The sequence below is a fragment of the Melospiza georgiana genome, chromosome 1 (genome assembly GCF_028018845.1).
Source record: "Melospiza georgiana isolate bMelGeo1 chromosome 1, bMelGeo1.pri, whole genome shotgun sequence".
In the NCBI taxonomy this organism is placed as follows: domain Eukaryota; kingdom Metazoa; phylum Chordata; class Aves; order Passeriformes; family Passerellidae; genus Melospiza; species Melospiza georgiana.
The window spans coordinates 83,556,700-83,576,874 of NC_080430.1; the positions used below are offsets into that span (position 1 = coordinate 83,556,700).

Sequence of the window (20,175 nt, forward strand, 5' to 3'; positions counted from 1 at the left end):
TGTTCTTGTGATGTTGTAGAATGCTTTTCATTGAGATAGGGATGAAGTTGTCTCTCTCTAATGAGTACTTAATTAATATGAAACCACTTCATCTTCATTGTTGTTGAGACTTTCTTTAATCATTGTGGTGTAACAGTAGAATAAATAGGAAATAATAAGTCTCATTTCTTGCTTAAAGGGATTTTGGATTTAAATTGAAAAAAGAATGATAGTCTTTATATGAAGAATCTCTCGCTTGTTGTTGTTTTTCCTCTTTTAAGGATTTGGACTAATTTACTAGGAATTTTAATGTAGGAAGGCAGGGTCTGGCAAGTGTGTAAAGCACGATACTTCTTTTTATTCTGATGATTTTATTGTTGTGTTTTCTTGCCATGTGCAGCTTAAGTTTTATTTATATTATACATCTTTTCATCCACAATCCAACCATGTATTTATGGTGTTCTGCTTTCATGAAAAGTGAACCTTTTCATCTTACACGACTGTATCTCCTTAAAGATCTTATCTTTTAACATAAACAAATAAAATAGATTACCAGTATTTCCTGGGTTCCACACTTCTGATGGTGACTGAAGCCAGTCTGCTGTTTTCCTGTGATTTCCCTTCTGACATATATTGCTTGCATTGGGTTACTTACACTTAATGGATTTCTCACCTTGCACTCAATTGCATTGACATATATCCATGGAAACAATTTATTTTCTGCATGGGCATGCTCACTATAAATATTAATGCAGATTTTTATGAAGAATATTTTATTATTTAATATTTTACTTTGTGGTAATTATCATAAGAATTGGTCTCTGTCACGTTTGTGCCCTCAAGCAGAGGAAAAAAGGGAGATGTTTAATAATGGAGAGCTGTAATGAGAACTGCTCTGTCAACCATAGAGGAAGCCTGGGACAAGGCAAAATGTTTCTACCTTTCTACCTTAAAACGATGGATGGTGAATTGAAGGGAGTACTCAGGAAAAGTGAAACAAATCTGTCTTATGTTGTGAACAACTGTGCTCTTGCAAGTCTGTTTTAAGGCATCAGCAAATAAGGCATCAGCAAATTAGAGTTTAGAGTAGAGCAAAAACAGATGCTGATGTGCAGCTTCTCTGAAGAGAGATGGAGTGGGAGGAAGGCCTGGTGATAAATTAGCAGCAGGGGCTGGTTGAAAAGGCAGGTTGGAGGTAAAACTGGCAGTAGGTTTGGGGAAAAGATGTGCTAGGAAAATGCTTGTTTACAGTCATGTACCTGAATGTGTAAGAACAGGCCACAGCTGCATTTCTCAGCTGTGAAAGATGGTATGATAATTTCACTTTGCATTTCACCTCTCAAGCATATTTGGCATGGATATCAAGGATCAGGCTTTAGAAAATGTGTGTACATTAGATAAAAGGCCTTCAGTGCTTTGAGTATTTCAGCATGAGAGAATTGCCTGCATGCAATGTTGCTGACCCTGATGTCTGTCATGACTGTAATCTGCAAAAGCCTCCAGCACATCAAACTATCAAGTGGCTTTGGCAACTGCCTTATTTGTGAAAAGCACATGTTGCACTTTTTGCTCACCTGCTGTGTAAATGTAGTGGAGATGAGAGGGGAGAGGGTGCTTTAGAAAAGACACTGCTGAGGTAAGAAGTTACTCGCTACTGCATTCTGAAAGAGGAACATCCTTGCCCCTTGGAAAAACCCCCAGGCTTACAAAATATTTTGAAAGTTTAAAGAATTCTAGTGCATTTAGACAATTATGTCTTCAGCACTCACAGTCCTCTGGGAAATTGTTTTATTTCTTTGGGAATTTTCCTACAAGGTAATAAAGTAATTGTTTCACAAAACATGGCTAGATAAACTTTTCTATGTTTTCAGTGTGGATTCAGCTATAGGCTTTTGTCATTTAGGAGTATTCACATTTATGCACCTTTTTCACTTTGCTTTTTAAAGCCTTTTCTACTGTTGTATGCAAGAAGCAAACATAAAAATTGTGTAAGCCAGGAATTCTGTTTATATAATCTGTACGAAGAAAATGATAGAGCTTTTTAAACCAGTGGGGTGTTTTTAGAGTAAAAAATTGAGTTGTAAGCCTGTGTGCTTTTGTTATTACAGCTGGGTCAGTTTAAGCTTGTTTTTGACCTTAGGTTCCCTTGTTCCCTCTAACCTTTTGGAGGCCTCAGAGCTCTCTCAGTTCATGGGAAGTCTGGCAGAGAGGAAGAGGACACTGGCAATGTTTGGACAAGCACTCTGAGTATTTCTAGATACCCAACTGTCACAAATTGTTCTTCTTCGTATACTTAGGAGGAGACAAGCTCCAGTAATTTTTGCTAAATGTTTTATTTCCCCTCCCTTTTTTTCAGTTTTACCTTTTTAACAGGAAGTAAGTTGTGAAGTTGTGTTTTGCTTCAAGTACCCTTCTGCTGGTCCTGTTTCAGCTGGTGAAGTGATGGACTATTGATGACTGTGACCAGTGCTTAGAAAAAGTTTTAAACCATTAAACAGTTGCTCTTTCCAGCCATTTTGCTGGAGAGTTTAACTTTTTCAAAATCCATCTTGGAAAGCTTGTGTTCATGTCAGGAAAAGAGCAGCTTCTTCTATAGCCTCTGTGTAGTATGCCAACAGCTGCAACTGATTTAAAACCAAGGTTCATCAAGTCCAACAAGGTTTATTCTAAACAGGCTTTGAGAGTAAGAAAAGCATTTCGGGCACATCAGAGATGAAGATTCTGTCCCACCATCATGTATCTGGAAGCTGAGGGAGTTGCAACTAATGATCAGGCCTTCTGCAAAAGAGAGTGCAAAGGAGTAATTGCTGGTGTTTTTCCTTGTGTTCAGCATGGCATTTTTGCACTGCATTTGCAGTCTGAGGACTACTAGCTGGGAAAATAACAGATCAAACACAGAGCATACAGTGGTCCTTGTCCTTAGGCCATTGTTTTTTCATGGGTTTGGTGGCATCAGTGTTTTTGTACTCAGATCTCAGTCAATTGTGATTGGTGACTGCTACTTTGCAAGTGAAGTACTTTAAACATCCTGATGGTGATGTGATTAATCGATTATCATTCTTACAGGCTTAATTTTGGGGTTATTTTTGGAGGAGTGTTTTTTCTGTTTGTTTTGGTTTTTTTTTTTTTAGTGCTTGGTACAAAGATAGTGGCCTCTTTTTTGCAGTATTTGCTTCTTGCAATTAAAATAAACTGTTCTCTATTCTGGTTAACACCTTGAACGTGGTCCCTGAACATGGTTGGCTGTTGTTGTTTCTGTTGTCCCTCCATTTTTATCTTCAGTTTCCAGATTGCTCTGAATCATGGCTGTGACTTTCATATTTTTCCACTTTTCTCTGAATGTGTACTCTTTATTGACAGCAGTTTTCATTGAAGAGTTCATAGTGTTCAGTTCTTCACGAGGAAGGGACTCTAATTTGCCCAGTACAGGAACAGAAGGCAGTTGTCTTGTGGAGTGACTTTGTTCCTTGACTCTGAACGCATCTCAGATTCTGAACTTCAGTATCCTGGTAGCATCCTAGATGAGGATGAACTAGTGTCTCTGGAGATCTATTCTATTTTAGAAGCCAAAAAGAAACTGCAGTGTGTGTATGCCTGGATATTAGAAAACTGAGGTTTTCTAAAATATTGCCTTGGGACTTCTGCTGTTGCCTTTCTTTTATATGTATGCTACAGCATTTTATTTTTAAATGAAAAATGTTTCTTAGTGAGAGTTCACAACTAAACTATATGTGATGCTCGTGACTAGGGATAAAAGTCAAGGCAATTTTCTAGCAGCTGACTTTTCCCCACTGCTTTATAATAAAATATTTAAAGATTTGTAATGATTTGGATGACCATGATAAGTGATTCTGTTATTGCTGTGTATTTTATATATGTACATGTGTGTTTTAAGAATACTTCAATTTTAAGGGTGATGGGAGATGAAGTTGGAAATAGTACCTACAAATTTCTTCTGTTTAAGTGTAGATTACCTGTTCAAGCATGCACAAGTACAATTAAATGGTTATCTCTTGTGTTTAGGATTGGTGGTGATGGTTTTGCTTGTGCTTTCTTTTGCTTATCTGCTCCTTAGTATTAAAGTTGATGTTCTAGGAAAGGGAAGTACAGGGCAACAAAAAAGGGAACCTGACATCCATAGAAATAATTGTAAATATTGTCTCCTTTTTGTAGCTGGACGTGACTAGGTTTTCTTAAGACTTTAGTGAGAGTTTAGTAAAAAAAAATGGTTTATTTAAAATAGATGCTTGATTGGATTAAGGGATGATTTTTATCAAGTTTCATATTTGTTGTATTTTAAACATATTTCTCCTTTTGTTCAGTTTAATAATCCATGATGTAGAATTTCTTAGAGCTGTTTTGTAGGACTAAGTTATTTGGTTTCTTTTAATGAAAAACCACGAGGGCACTCAAAGCTTGTCATCTGCAGAGTGAGGTACTAGCATTTTAAATTAGGTTTTAATTTAAGTGTGTGCCAGAGAAAACTCTTTCAAAATATGGCAGATGATGTATTTAAAAAGAATTTCAGAGGAATTGCAGTGCTGTTTGAAGTATAATTTCACCAACTTCGCTATTCAGAAAAGTGTTTGAGAACTCCATGAGACTACTTTGTTTTTGTTGCTCTTTGAAATGAGAACCTAACGGGATAACTCAAGATAAGTAATGAAGAATTACATTGTAAAATTAGATAATTAACATAAGGCAATAAAACTCTGAAAAACTTCGAAGTGTCGGCCATTTGCTGCTTTTACCACATGTCTGAAGTTCTAGTAGACCAAAGCCTGCAGTTAATACCAAAAGAGAATCAATGCTGCAGTATGTCTTTGAGCAGAAGTATTAGTTCTGTGGAGGTGGAAGGACATCCAGTATTCAGTAAATATAAAGAATTTTGCATCTTGGTCACTTTTCTTGAGGATCAGTTATAATTATTGCCTTGCAAACAAGAGTTTAACCATATCTTGATATAAGTCTGGAACCCATTTTGAGGGCTGGAGAAGCAATTGAAATGATGTAACTTTTCTGAACTGAGCAAGCTGTCAAATCCATCCAGAGGTGTTGTGTGATAGTTCTCCTTTCATGTCTCAAGACTAATTTGTTTCAGAGGATCTTATTGCATTTTGTTATATATATAAAGAGAACCATTTTGTGATACAGTTGATTTAAAATAGGCATGTCCAGGAAGAAAGGCAGAGCAGATGAATGCTCTTCTGCTGTAGGATGAAATTATTGGAAATGTTGGATCCATTAAAAATTTAATTCCCTCACTAGCTCTCTCAGTATTTTAAGGGTGAGCTTCATCCTGCACTGTCAGTATTTCTTATGAGATGGACTACTCCTCATTAGTCCTTTGGGAATATTTATAGGTATTCAAAGGCCGAAACTGGAACTGAATCACTTCCAGTCCTGTTTATTTGGTGTTTTGTGGAGACCAGTGGGAGTGCTTACAGCAATCTGCATGAAATTTCTACCACGGTTGCTACTCTCCAACTCTCCCCATTCCTTTGCCATTAAGGGGATATCTCTGGCATCTTTAGGGAATCTTTTTTCCCCAAGGAGGTAGATCACACGTCACAAGTAGTATGTCTGTAAAAACAAATTGAAAGAAAGTAAAAGCTACTCCCCTTGGTTATGCTGTTGCAAATGAAGGTGGTTCTTCTGAGGCAATTTTAGTAGAGTACATCCTAAAAAGGGGGTGCTAAACTTAGGGTTTTTTTCTGACTTTTTCCAATTTTTCTACCTTTGACTCTTTTACACAGAGGCAAGTAAAAGAGCAAAATTTCCTTGACGGAAAACTAATGCAGAATGGGAGAAAATACCTGAAGAAATTGTGTTCCTGTGCAGTATACAGTACACACAGTTAGCAGGACTAGGTGGTTAACTAGCAAGGTTTTAGACAGGTCTCCTCACAAGATTTCCACTCTGCAGTTTGGGAAGTCGGAACTTAAGTGCTCTGAGCAGCTTTTATTGATGTTGCATCCCATTGTACTGATAAGATGCCTTGAAAATAAGCTTTGCTAATTTTGCCATATTGCTATCAAAAGACTTTGACATTTCTAAAAGTGTCACTGAACAGGATATAGGGAAGATATTATGATAACTATAATTTTCTTCTTGAGCTTCCCCTTATTAATTTTAACTTTTATTTAGAAAACCGGTTTTAACATGCAAACCACAAGCCAAGCTCAGAACCTGAGAAAAAATCAGCAGTCCCGGTGATAAATCTTACAATAATAATGTTACAATTTGAAGTAAATTCTACTGTACCTAAAAATGAAAAAAAAAAAAAAGGAAACCATACTGCACATAGGCTACCCATCCATAACTATTTTCTGTAGTGACTTTTTTGACTTACAGATGTTTCAAGATATGCAGAAATGGGTCATGAATTGGGACATTTTTAGGAAATGGCAAATAGCCCTGCCTCCTGTGGCAGTTTTAAGCATGTAAGAATGTCTAAACAAGAAAGAGATTCTTGGTGCTGAGTTTATTAACCTCCCACTTGATGACTTCTCTTATCCTTTCCATTTCAGTATTAGTTTTGATTTCCTTCAGTTACTGAATTGTGATTTCCCTGTCTTCTCTGCCTTAATTCTTGCCTCTCAAGTGGACTCTGCTTTTGTGTTTTCAGACAATCCATTTCTTTCCCACTAGTGCTCTATATATAAAAATGAGGTATTTTCTTGACTACCTGATGAAAAAGTAGGTGATCCTTATACTTTGTGAAATAGGAAGGCAGTCTGTAACCTAAAACTGGTTTATCAGGAAATGCTTATTGGAGTCTTTCGTTCTTAGTATTTTTCTGTGCTGCCCTTCAGTGGATAGGAGGAATTACTGAGCTACAGGAGGGTTGGTACTGCTTTGTGATTTGTGCCTATAAGCTGCATTCTAACAGCTGCATATCACCAGCTTGCCATAACAAGATGTGCATAATAAAGTAAAAGCAGAGCGCTCATCTTTTATTTTTCCCTGATGCTTGGTCTCTGCCTTGAGAGCTGCCCTGTGCTGCATCCCCAACCACTTTGACTGTCTGATTTGCTCTACAAAATTTGAGACTTTAACCATTAAGTACGAGGCCCATAGGTGTTCTGGGGAACAGCATGTTCCAACAAGGAAATAGAAAAACCTTCCTCATTTTTTCCCAGTATTTCCCAGTAGTAGCACACAAAGCAGTGCAAAAGATCTGTTTCTGGGTGGAGAAAATATTCTTCAAATGCTGCATCTGAACTGTGACCTTAAGAGGATTTTTTGGATAATGGAGAGGGACTGTAATGTAGGTTAAAACTGTATAAAGTATTATGTTTTTCTGAATTTGGTGCCTAATTTTGGGCAGCTGGGGAGGTGTATTTGATCTCTCAAAGACCAAGTTCTCCAGATGTAACACAGTTAAGAATATGACTTGAATCTTAATAGAGGAAATATATGAAGAAAACTCTTTGCACAGAAGTGTGTGGACACAAACAAAAGCAAAAGGCATCTTTTAGCTTTTTTTTTTGACTGGCAGTGGAGGGTAACAATAAACTGATTTTTAGGTTTTTTTCCACCACCAAGAAAGGAGAAGGGGTATGAGAAATTACCCGAACTGAAGGGGGGGGGGGGGGGGGGGGGCGGGTATTGCTTTTTTATTTTTTTTCCTAATAGATTGATTTTGGTGAAGAAAAGACTCTTCTATTAGCAGTAAAATGTAGTCCTCAGACCAGTTAAAACAGTTGCATAATTTTAAGTTGATTAAGACAGAGCAGGGCAAAGAAGCTTCTACCAGAGTATCTGCTGAGTGCCCTGCTAGGATGCTCAGTTTCAGTAAGTCAAGGTTGCATATCTGAAAAGAAATGTTCCCTTTGCATTAAGTCCTTTTTCCTGTGGCTAAAAGGAAAAAGAATTTTGAGTTAGAGTTTTGTTTAACTGGAGCCTTTACTATTGCTCAGAGTTTCTGAGTGAGAGAACCAGAGGGGCCTCCTGGTTTGCAAAATGATGTGCACTTCTGGGCCAGCACTGACTGTGTGGTGTCATGATAGCAGAATGTCTCCCACATGCTTACACATTTTTGTTCAATTTTGTCTCATCTGTGGTGATGGTAAGGTAATACAATTTTTTTTTCAAAATGTTATGTCTTTTTTAAAGTCCTATTACTTCAATGTTATACTGTTAAAATCCCATTTTAACATTGTGTTTATATGGGAAAGTGTAGTACACCCTTCTGTGTGGTCTAATTTTCATTTGTGATCTTTGTGTATCAATACTGCCTCCAGCACGATGTAATGTGAGAGCCAAATTAATTTGTTTTGGAGAAATTCAGACCTTGGGGTAGAAAGTGAGAAAATAAGTTGTGGGTAAAAGCCCTGCCAATTGCAGCCTGGGCACCAGCTATATGTATTTAGTCTGTGGAAGAGTTTGAAGGTTTTCTTAGACTAAGTGTGATTATCTCACAAATTTATCTGCGGTGCAGCTTCTCTTTGCTTTGTTGCATTGTTTCAAGTTATCTTACCTTTGAAAGATGATGAGAACTTTGGAATATGGCAGCTTTTCCAGCAGCATTGTTGGTATTTCTGGAGGGAGTACCAGTCTTAAAATGATGATTTCCATATGAAGTTTGGGTGTGTCTTTGATGTTTCTTCTGCTTGTTTGTACTATTTATTTCCTGTAGTCATTCTAGGAAAATTTTAGTGGCTTGCTCTGATGCAGGTGTTCTAAAAAATATCTTTCTTCATATATAATTACAAGAGATCAGGAACAATGGAAGCATACAAATCCTTGCAGATAAATTTAAATAGGACATGCATCCTACTACTCTGTACTAGTAAGCAAAATCTTTGTTTCACAATTCAGATTCTTGGACATTCCTAATGGTGTTTCAAATAGGAGTTTCCTGGTTTTTGGTGAGTTTACTGCAGTTAGTTGTATGTGTATTACTGATTCATGCAATTGCATTGTGAATCAACATCAGAATTTTAAGTGTTGCTTGGTGAGTTGTCAAAGATAATGAGAGCCCATACCTGATACTGAAGTTAACACTGCATTTTAATAAACGTGCCTCAGGACAATGTGCCTGTGCCTCTGTTTACTCTCCTGCACAAGTTCTCCCAAAGCTTGAGTACCAAAACTCCAGATGAACCCCAGCTCCAGCTACCAAAATCTCCTGCTGTCTTTTGTGTTATATTTTTGTATGAAAATGGAATCTCAAACAAACTTGAAATACAGTAACCAACATCAGATCCAGGTGTTCTTTCTCAGCTGCCTGAGGTGAATGCAGAATCCTGTACTTCATGCTCTACTTAGTGTGGATGTAATAAGTTAATTGAAAATAAGTATAAATTCTCTGGATTGGAGATACAGGAGGAAGGAGAGCTCTGAAAGGAAGTTCACTGTGGGCACAGTGCTGGGAAGTTCTGCTGTTTTAATCCTAGTGCACAGCAAAGCATGGAAGGTGTTTGCTTTCAGCGATGGCTTATGATGAGCTAGGCATTGTAATCACAGTCTTGACAGGGATCCTGCTCGTATATTAAAACTCTTCTTCCTTAATCTTGTTAGTACCAAACACAAGGAAAAAAATCTGTTGAGGAGCCTGGAAATTGTGTGTGTCCTCCCTGGGATGGTGCCCAGGACTGAAGTGTTTACCTCTTTCTATTTGCTTAGCCTGAGGCATTTGTGATTGCTTCAGCGCGGTGAGCAGCCAGGGAGATGAGATGGGAGCTTGCCTGCATGTTGGGTGGCAAAGGGAGGGATAGGCTGCTAGAAGAAAGCATTGCATGTTTTCATTGCTGATGGGGAAAACATTTGGCCCTGGGTAAGAGCATTTTAGACGAGGCTTGGAATATGTCCACATCACAACAACCATATTTTTGCTATCTCTACAGTCACCTAAAAAAAATGAACCCTAAACCCCACAGCATTCAACTTCATGCTGGAGAGAGTAGAAGAGCTAAGAATCTTGCTGGGGGAAGCAGGGAGCATCTATCACTTTGGGATTTATCGTACCAGATGGAGTGTGCTGTGTGTTCTGGCTCCAGTGATGGATATGTTAAGTTTTGTCTTTCTCTCATGCATGCTGAGATGGAAGAAGGGAATGCATCCATCACTGAAGGAGAACAATCAAAGCAGAAAAAAAAATAGCACAGAATAAGAAAGCACTGTAGACAAAGAAACTGTTGCTACTTCTCTCTCTTGTATCATAAATGATTTCAGTACATTTGGGCTGGGAGCCTAAATGGTATAAACTTTGTTGATGAGTTGTACCAACCAATGTACATGCACGCTCCCCTCCCACCCCAGCCCCCCTTCCCACAAGGTTTAAGAAGTCTCCCCCCATTTGGAAAAGTAGATTACAAGTCAATTTCTTCCCTGATACATAACGAATAAAATTTATAGACTTACCCAGGATTTAATATGATCTCCTGTACTTAAAATGGAGTGGATATGATTTCTTTAAATAATTTTGGAACACTTAGACTGACAAAGTGGATAAGCCAGCTTTTGGAATAAACTGGCGTGTAAAAACTGGCAAAGTTTTTAAACACTGTGCATTGTAATTGCATTTTGTTGGGATATTATTACTTCAGCTGCACAATTATGGGAGTCTGCTGCGTATTAGCAGACACTTTTCCAATAACCTCAGGCTATATGCACTGAGTTGGATTTTCCTCTTCAGACTATCATCTTGGATTCTCCCAGACTACATACCACTGCTTTATTTTTTTCTTTCTGTGTAGCAGTGCATGCTATGAGCAATAGTGAGTGTAATACTTTCTGCATTGTTAGGCAGTGAACATTATCAGCAGCTGCAATATTCAGGAGTAGCCTTTTTGTTGTTATTTGGCATCTGCAGTACCTACATGAATCTGTGCAGTCCTATTTTTCCAAAAGGCAGCTGGGCTCTCTGACTGAGAGAACACAGCCATAAAGGTTTCCTGTAATTGTCGCTATCCTCAGGAGTTCAGTCTTAATTGGAGCTGCCGAGTTTCCAGTGCAGTTCACTGAGATGTATAAAAACTTGTATTTATTTAAAGAACATGGGTTATATTAAAAGATGTCTTCACATTTTATAATGGTGAGATGGGGTCAGATCAAGGTTCTCAAAAATATACCACAAATCATTTCCTGAGTGAGAACTGTAATCCAGGTCTCATAACCCCAAGCTTCATCCTTGGTCTGCTACCAACCAGATGTCCCTGAATTAATTATGCTACAGAAAACATATCAACTGGTATCCTGCAGTACAGCAAATGTATTTCAGAATAGTAAATAAAATCTAGGACTTCCCTGGGGCTTGAACTATTTTTTTCTCTAGGTGTCTGTCATCTAAGCTTTATTTGAATTTTTTAAAATTGAAATGAAAAGGTTCACTGGCTTTTGCCAAAGGTCAGAGTAAACATTATTTTTATGGTTATATATTTAAAGATGCATTTACTAAGGACTGATCTTCCATGATACCCATAGTTTTGGTTTTACCTTTCTTAGCTTACTTGCTGCTTTTGGAAAATAAAGGAGCCATGTACTGGTTAATGAAAGAAAGAAAGCAGCTGTTTCATGCAGACTACAGATTACACAGAATTCAGTTTTGATGTTTTTTTGCAAATCTTTATAGATTTTGGAACACATGATGATCAATGAAATTTAAGATTTACATGCTAACATCAGCTACCAGCATGTCACTTAAATCAGAGAATCAGTTAAGACATGAAATTACTTGGAAGAATTCCAGAAAAGGAATGACGTTTTATTCCAAGAACAGTTGTGCTCCTGTCTGGGTGGGTGGATGCTGGAGACTATTTATCTTACAGGTGAAAATGGTAGAAGAGGTAGAAGCTGTATGGTGTTGCATATTGGGGAAGAAAGGAGATTTCTTAAGAAGACTATTGCATGGTATCCTTCTGCAATATTAAAATGCATGTGCGCACAAACACACAAAACCAAACCAAAATGAACAAAAAAACTCCAAACCAAACGCAATACATCTATTGAGTTTCATCTTAAAGACACCCAAAAGTGCTAGAAACATTTATTTTTTTTTATCTGAGTCATGTAGAGTACACACAGAAACAAATTTTGTATACATATGCTACAGTGTTCAGTAATTGTTTTCTTTGACTTGCATTATGAAGTTGATTTCTCTGGTCATGACACTCCTGGCCTTTTATGTCCTCAGTACTAACACTCTTTGGCTGAATGGTACTAAAAAGTGTTATTCTTGTCAGTATCCTGGAAAGTCTGCCTGGATCATCAAACCAGTGAAATTCAGGTTCAGAAAAAACATGTAAAAGTTTGAAGACATGAAGCAGCAAATACCAGTGGCAACAGAGCACTATAGACTTCAGTAAAAGACAGAGAAGCCCAAGGATAAATGGCATCACACTCAAGAATAAAGATTTTCAGAAGTTTTGCTGTCAAACTCAAGGAGATTAGAGTTGTATCAGAAGTGATTTATTTTGAATAAAATTACTCAGTTGTGTAATTTGAAGCAAGTTGGATAAAGGCCATGTTTTCCCTGCTCTTTGAAGTCTTCATGAAAAACATTAGTGGGAGCAAGACCACAATAATTTCTCTTTTATTACTGTTTTTCTCCATCTCTACCATTTTAAACAAGGTAGTACTGTTTGTTCTGTCAGAAGTCTTTATAATGTACTATACTTTAAAAATGACTGTTTTGGGATCATGGTGGGGTTTTTGGAAGAATTAAGTGCTGCTGCTCTTGGACTATAAATCTGTGGTGGTTGGTTAAAAGGCTAAATGAACATTAACAGGTCTAGTCACTTTGACCTCAGTGGAGTTAAAACAAGTAGCAGGGCAAGTTCAGTGGCTTTAAGTGAGTTATTATTAGTCAAATCCCTGCAAAACCAGATAAATGTTATGTCATTCTGTTTTGTAACACTCATCCAGAGAACTCTGGCTGACTGGTGACTTCACATATTCTGGTCTGTGCTTTCCTGCTAGCAATATGATTCCTGTCCTGGCGCTCCAGTCTCTGCATTTCTTCTGTTTTGGCCTAAAGGAGTCTGTTCTGGTTATTTTGACTTTATCATGCCTGTGAAGTCAGCCTGACAAAGTCAGGATGAGTCACATGTACTGTTCATGAGGTTTGCATGTGCCTCTGTGTGTGTGTGCAGATGTCCACAGTTGTTAATGCCCGGGAGCTTGTGCTCAGCAAGGTGAGAACAAAGCTGGAACTTAAGAGAATCCAGGTACTGCTCCTGTTTTGATTGGATGTAATTTCTGAGATGAACCAGGAAACACATGTGTCAGACCTGGAAGTTTCTCAGACCTGCACGTGATGCAGGAGCAGACGCAGCGCTCTGTACACTGAGCTTCTGCTTTGCAGTGTCTGTTTGCAGGTGTCTGTCTGTTTGGGATGCGTTTGTATGGGCTGGTTCTGTGGTCTCAAGCAGAGGTGGCTGGGGCATGTTCAAAGATGTTTTTGATTTTTAATTTGTTCTGCTTTCCTTGCTCCTAAAAATCCCTACGTTTATTTTATTTTGGTTTTATTCTGCCCAGTATTGTGATTTGGAAAGCATGTAAACAAAATGCAGATTTATAAGAGGACTATTGCTATTTCTGTCATGTTTCTTATGCCTAGATTCTGCTCAATAATTGCCATCTTTCTATGTGCATTCTTTAGTCAAGAAAATTAGCTGGATTTAATGAGCTATTTTTCCTTATGCAAGGACCTCTTCAGCATGAAGAGAGAAAGAGAAGTAGTAATATTTGCTAACATACATCATAAAGAGAAATGTTAGTATTTGTAGAAGGAACACAAGGTAGTGGATTGCAACCATTCATCCTTTACTGAATCCTGAAAGTAAGATATATTTGCATAATGCAGGCATGTTTTGGAGGAGGATAAGAGGAAGGAAAATATTTTTATCCTTTTATTCTTACTCTTGTTTTCCTCTCCTTTTCTCAGTTTTGGTACCTTTTCAGTTTTGACAAGATTTTCTTTGTCAGATATCAACAAAAGCAAAGAATGTGTTCAGTGGTATTTTAATTAGTAAGTGAAGTTTACTTCATATATGTTCAGTTCTCCTGTGCATAGATGGTGAGAACACTGAAGTCTGGAAAAGCCCCATCTACCTGGTGTCCCTAACACTTCTACTTTAACCTCACTGACATCATCCACAGTCACTTGGAGCAGCTTCCTCAACTCAGGTTGTCAGCTTTGTGGAGTAAAAGCCAAGTCTGGCTGGTGAAATGATGTGGAGCGGGCATGTTCTTATCCCACTCAGTATCCTTTTTTGTCTTGTGAGGTGAGCAGGGGTTGTCATTAGGTGTTGTGTGAAGATCCTGGGTGCCTGGGCAAGCTCCCAGGTGTCTGGGTGAGGCGAGGCTCTGCTGTGGCACGCTGCCTGATCAGTGCTGTGCAGCTGCAGCAGAAGTGGGAAGCCTCGGCGTGCAGATGAGCCACGGTGTCTAGACATGCTGTGATTGTTTCTTTGCTCGGTTCCATGTGGAGCCAAATATCTCTTCAGGTGTAGCAGACAGAGGTGAGCCCAGTGCCTGCACCCATGTAAGAGCAAAGGTGGTTTGCAGAAGTCCCCTTGCTGCCCCATTCTTTTAAATTAGTGGGTTTCTGGGAAATAAAATGTACCATGGATGAATTCCCCTCTTGTGTACCTGTGTTTGTCATTGAGAGTAGGTACAACAGCTGTTTGGGAAGTGAGTTTGTCTGTTGCTTTTCCTGACCATTTTCACAGAAGTTTTTGCATTAGACTGAAACTGATCATCCATTCTAAGAGACATTTTGAAAGGAAAGAGTGCGAGACAGAGGCATGAAGCAAAGCCACTCTAACCTTTTTACTTTAGCAACTGATGCTAAACCAAAGCAAAAGTAAACTAAAACATGATTGCATACCTTCCAGTAAAATTGATTTTTTTTTTTTTTTTTTTATTTAGACTTCTAATTTTGGTGGCTTTATTTACAGTTTCTGTAAGACTGGTTTGGTGTGGGCTGTGTAGACCGAGTTAGCCTAATTTTAGCTTAAATAAGCGAATACTCAGGCTGGTTTCTGGTGTTATCCTACCCACAGCATGTACTGTATTGTGCTTGATGAGAGTGCTTCCACAGGAGCTGCAGAGTAGCCATATAAAGAAGTGTAAGGGGAGCAAGACATGAATCTGTAGAAATCAAACTTTTACATATTAGTTTTTGTGTGTGTGTATATTTTCCCTAAATCAATAAGATGGATTCATACCCTGCTTTCCAGTTTTGTTTATGTAGTTAAGATTAGAATAAAAGTAACCTTGTTCAAGCTTTTATTTTGATTAAATAAAATCTGATATGCTTATGTAGAAATAAGAATCATGAAGTGAGCAGGTTCAGGTGCTTATAGAAAGCACTAGTAGTGTTAGGCTTGTTTAGAAAAATTGAGGTATACGGCCTTCTTTGTAATGTTTCAAAGTGTAATAATTCAGCTGCTCATTCTGGTGTAGTGAGTGCATACATAAATCACTAGCACACTGCATCTTGGAGATGGGTTGCTTGTAGTTGTCTGTAGAACTTGCTGCAGAGTAACAGTTCTAATTAATTACTTGACAGACTAAATGTCTCAGAGTAGTTTGTCATCAACATGCGCTGGTGACGGGTAGTTTGAGTGCTGAGGTGTTTGAGCATTCTCTGGTACATAGTAGTATAAAAAGCAGAATTTGGTCCTCTTCCAAGTTTTAAATTTGTCCTTGCCTTTCTGAAAAGTGGGAGGCAAAGAAAAGGTGATGCAATGTCTTGTTGAAAATATAAGCTTCTCCTACTACCTTGGACTATGAAATTGAAAGTGACTTTCTATACTTCAGCTTTGCTTGATCCCTGTGCCTTGGAGAACACCATCTAAATCTGGTTTTGGCAACTTCTACAGCAGAGACATCACAGAATTTCACAGAGGGGTCTGTATATGTGCACATATGATATAAATTATATGATAAAATTTTTAACTTAGGATAAAATATGTAAATTGTAATCTGAAGTACTTGATGATAGGGAGAGTGGGATTCTTGAGAAATTTTGATGTGGTAAACATAAATCTGAATCTTTGTTGGCCAGTCTGGAGAGTTCTTCTTGTTCGTATGAGGTTTCCAAACATTTCTATGGTTATGCATTTGGCAGGCTTCCTGAGACTTTCATAGGTCAGGAAAGCATTGGAAAAAAAACCACAAACACTTCCAGTCATCTAGTACAGTCATTTCATATAAGTGAGTAAACAGAGTGGAACAATGACTCCTTTTTTGCCTCACGTCTCTGTTTAGGTTCAAGGGTGAGCTGTTGATTGCTGGTGTATTTGTTCTGATCTGTAGACGTTCTCAATCGAGGAAACGAATGCTTTAATTGGACAGAGGATTACTGTTTTTTCTTGTGAAGTGCCTTTTTCTTGAGGTGCTGAGAGCAGGAAACTGCTATGGGATTCCTGTCTTGCTGTTTCAAGTAGAGATAGCACTTGATTGATTAGCAGTACTTTTTTTGGTTTAATAAATAAAAAAGCAAGATAATTTTTTGAATATTTATCTTGTATTTGTCATTCCTACAAGATGGGTTAATGTCTTGAAATGTCCTTAATGATGCATCTCTCTCTTGAAAATGCTTTTTGTATTGTTTTGAGATATTAGAGAGTAACTATGTTTTTCTTTTGAACTTTGTTTTATGGAAAGGTGGAAGAATACCGAAGTTTTACCCACCTGAATTTTGTTATGGATTCTATTCAGGGACAAATTTAAGTCTGTGTATTAGACATGTTTAATTTTAGTGGTATTAAGGCACCAAGGCAAAATATAGAGTAAGGATTTTTCTCAAATTCATGTCTCATGGATTTTGGTAATTCTGCAGCAAATATTCCTCTTCTGATTCTCATCCCAGGCTGCTGGGTATTTTAAAAAATGATTTTTTTTCTATCTCTTTCCCTTTGGTTCTTCTTCACATTGTGTAGTTAAAGTGCCTAACATTTCTAATTTATTGACTTGAGAGACATGTTTTATGTCTGCAATAAATGTCTGAGAATTGCTGATGCGCTGCCTCCTCAATACCTATTATCTCTCTTCTGTGTTCCCTTAACTCCTAGGAGCCTCCAAGGTAGACCCAGGACCCCACTTTGGCTCTGCACAAACGCTGAAGAGAGGCAGTACATGTTTACAGAGGGATGGTGACTAAAAGGTGGGTAAGAGACTGTATTTTGTTCAGTCAGTAGATGATAATGTCGTGGAGAGATGATGTCTGGAAGAAAGACTTGTGATGTGACTTTGTAGACCATTGCAGTTGTTCTGCCTTTCTCTTTTCCCTAAGCTAAGGAAATCCGACAAATGGAAATGGGAGGAATGAAAGAAAAAGAACCTGCAATTTTGCTGTCTTCTTACCTCTCTTGAATTATGCTCAACCTCAAAAAGGGAAACTATGTAAAAATGGGGATGCTTGTTTACAGTGGCACTGAAAGAGTGATGTGTTTGAAGGTCACTATTTCAAGATGCTGTTTTGGAGGCTCCACACAAACACTTAACCATCAGTCTAAAAATGTCTTAGGAAAAGGAAGCCTGTATAGCTAAATGACCAGGTGGAGGAGACTATTAAAAGCAAGAGGATGTCTTAAAAAAAGCTGTGTCTATGTTCAAAGAAGGAAATTAAACCAAAACATTCCCCTATCAGGCTAAACAGAAAGTTAATGAATGCTTTTTTCAACCACACCAAGAGCAGGAGGCCAGCTGGAGACTCTGTGTGGCCTGTGTGTAATGACTCTATGGCAGGAATGATCCAAGATAAAGCCATGGCAGAAAACTGAGTAATTCTTGTGTGTATGTGCTCACCACTGAAAAGTTTGAGGTGGTTCCTGTTTTGGAAACCTTCTTAGGTTAGGATAAACTTTCTTAGATTTAGGAGATTGCCTTTCTGGAATTAATTTACTGTTCTCAGTTTAGCAGGTCCAGATGTAGTCTGCCCAGTTTTTTTTTATGAATGGTAGAGTGAAATAGACCAGCTTCTGACTGTGGTATGCAGCCCTTTGCTTTTAAGTGTCTCACCAGTTGAATACTTGATTTCTAATTTCATACCACATTTCAGAAAGCAGTCATGTGGACTCAGAGAGTCTAAAAACCAGTGGGTCACCTGTTTAAACTGAGTGGATTAGTTAAAAAAATGAGACTAGAATCTCTGTTTTAGAAAGAGCATTGAGTATTATGGTGGAGATACTGAGAAAGAATTGATTTCTGTGAATAAAAGCCCAATTAAGAGGATGTTTAAGACCTGATGAACTGGTTAATATAAGCCTTCACCTACTCGAAGGATGTTTAGAAAGATGATGGAGCCAATGTTCCTAGTTGTTACAAGGCTTTGCAAGGGTTCCTCAGGGGTGAAGAGATAGACGAGAATCTGGACTTCATGATCAGAAGGCTGGATTTATTAATTTATGATATATAATACATTATGACTATACTAAAAGGAATAGAGAGAAAAGTTCAGAAGCTACTATGCTAAGAATAGAATAGGAATGAATTACAAAGGAGCTCTCTCTGATTCTGTCCTTGAGAGAGCTTGGTCATTGATTGGCCCTTAATTGTACACAAGCAACATGGACCAATCACAGGTGCACCTATTGCATTTCACAGCAGCAGATAACCATTGCTTACATTCTCTTTCTGGGGCCTCAGCTTCCCAGAAGAAGGAAAAATCCTAAAGAAAGGATTTTTATGGAAAGATGTCTGTGACACCTAGTTGTGGCAAACCAATAGCAGGAGGTCAACATACACAGATTGCACATTGAAATGTTCTGATTGGACATTGTAGGTAAATATTTTTCTGTAGGAGTGTAGTGCAGCACTGAATAAAACATGGGTTTGAGGTGGGGGTGGCACCTCTCTGAGTAGAGCTTTCGAGTCTTAGTTGTACAGTGCTATGGTTGACCTGATCTTGTGTGGCTTTTAATGGCTGGCCAGATTGTCTGACTGGAGGACTCCCAGAGATCTTCTGTAGCCGGTGTTTTTGTGATTTGCAGTCAAATCACAGAAATGGCCTGTGGTCTTTGAAGGGGACAACTGGCATGCAGGTGACAGACATCATTGGATGTATTGCTCTACTTAAATGATGAAAATTTATTTCCTATTGAAAGTTCTCTTGAAAATTATTTAAAGGAACTAAACAGGCACAAGTTAAGGAGGAGGACTGTGTTATTAACCTATTAACTGTTTTAATAATTATTTAAATGGTAAGGAAAAAAGCTTCAGGGGAAAAATTTGTTGGAAATCACCGATGGATTCCCATAGATAGCTCTGTGAGTGCCCGCGGATATTTTCATATTTATATTGAGACAAAAGTGTGGTGACGAGGTTTATTTCTGAAACTAAGTTTTATGGAACAAAAGAAGGTAAAAAAATAAAGGGGCAGACTGAAACAAACACAAAAGAACCACGTAAAGCCTAATGGCCATTAAAATGATGGAAGAAATTCAGGATCAGTAATGTTGAAGTATTTTGAGTTAGCTTGAGGTCTTGGGACTATAAGCAGCATTTATTGAAAAAAATCACCTCTATATTTTAGGAGCAATTGGGAAGGAAATTTATATCAGAAATTACTCTAAAATGAGAGAAATTGAAATATTAGACCACTTTCTAAATCTGTGAAGTGTTTTGTCTTAAAGATGGTGTGCTGTCCTGGTCTCCTTATCTCAGAACAAGTGAAGTAGAATAGGAAAAGTTTCAGAGAAAGGCAACAAAAATGAAGAAGGGCAGCAGGATGCAGAAGACATCAATGGAACAGTATTCTATGCAAGAGCAACTAACTAGATGAGAGTTTCCAGACTGGAAAAGAGATAATAACCAGGTCTTAATGCTAGGTGTTTGTAAAATTATAGGAGCTGTGAGGTGTGTCGATGGGAAATGAATACTCAGTGCCACCTAATTTTATATTCGAAGAGAGATGAGCTGAAACAGACAGGAAACAGTTTTAAAGTTAGGAAAAGAAATGTTTTGTTTGGGGATTTATTTTTTTTTGCATAGTGTGTAAGTTCTGAAATTCCTTGCCACAACATGCAGTGTGTGCTGCATGGTTTTAAAGAGCTTTTGAACAAATATGGAAAAGGAGGTGGAAGAAAATAATAATAATAAAAAAGATAAACAAAGGTACTATCCCCAGGTAAGAAAGTTACTGAGCTGCAAATTAGGGAAAGTATGAAGTGTTTTGGGGAGAATGGAAGAGAATTTTTGCATGTGGCTGCTCTAGACATCTGCTCTTAGCTGCTTCTGAAG

The 20,175-nt window shown here is 38.0% G+C and overlaps 1 protein-coding gene across 4 annotated transcripts in view; it reads left to right on the forward strand.

Moving 5' to 3' along the window:
- Positions 1-20,175, forward strand: part of SEMA5A (semaphorin 5A) — a 314,285-nt gene that overhangs the window by 64,167 nt on the left and 229,943 nt on the right. For all 4 annotated transcript variants that reach the window (XM_058024733.1, XM_058024748.1, XM_058024741.1 and 1 more), the window contains one exon: positions 17,007-17,098. The gene's annotated coding sequence lies outside the window, so the exon portion shown is untranslated. The remainder of the gene's footprint in view (positions 1-17,006; positions 17,099-20,175) is intronic.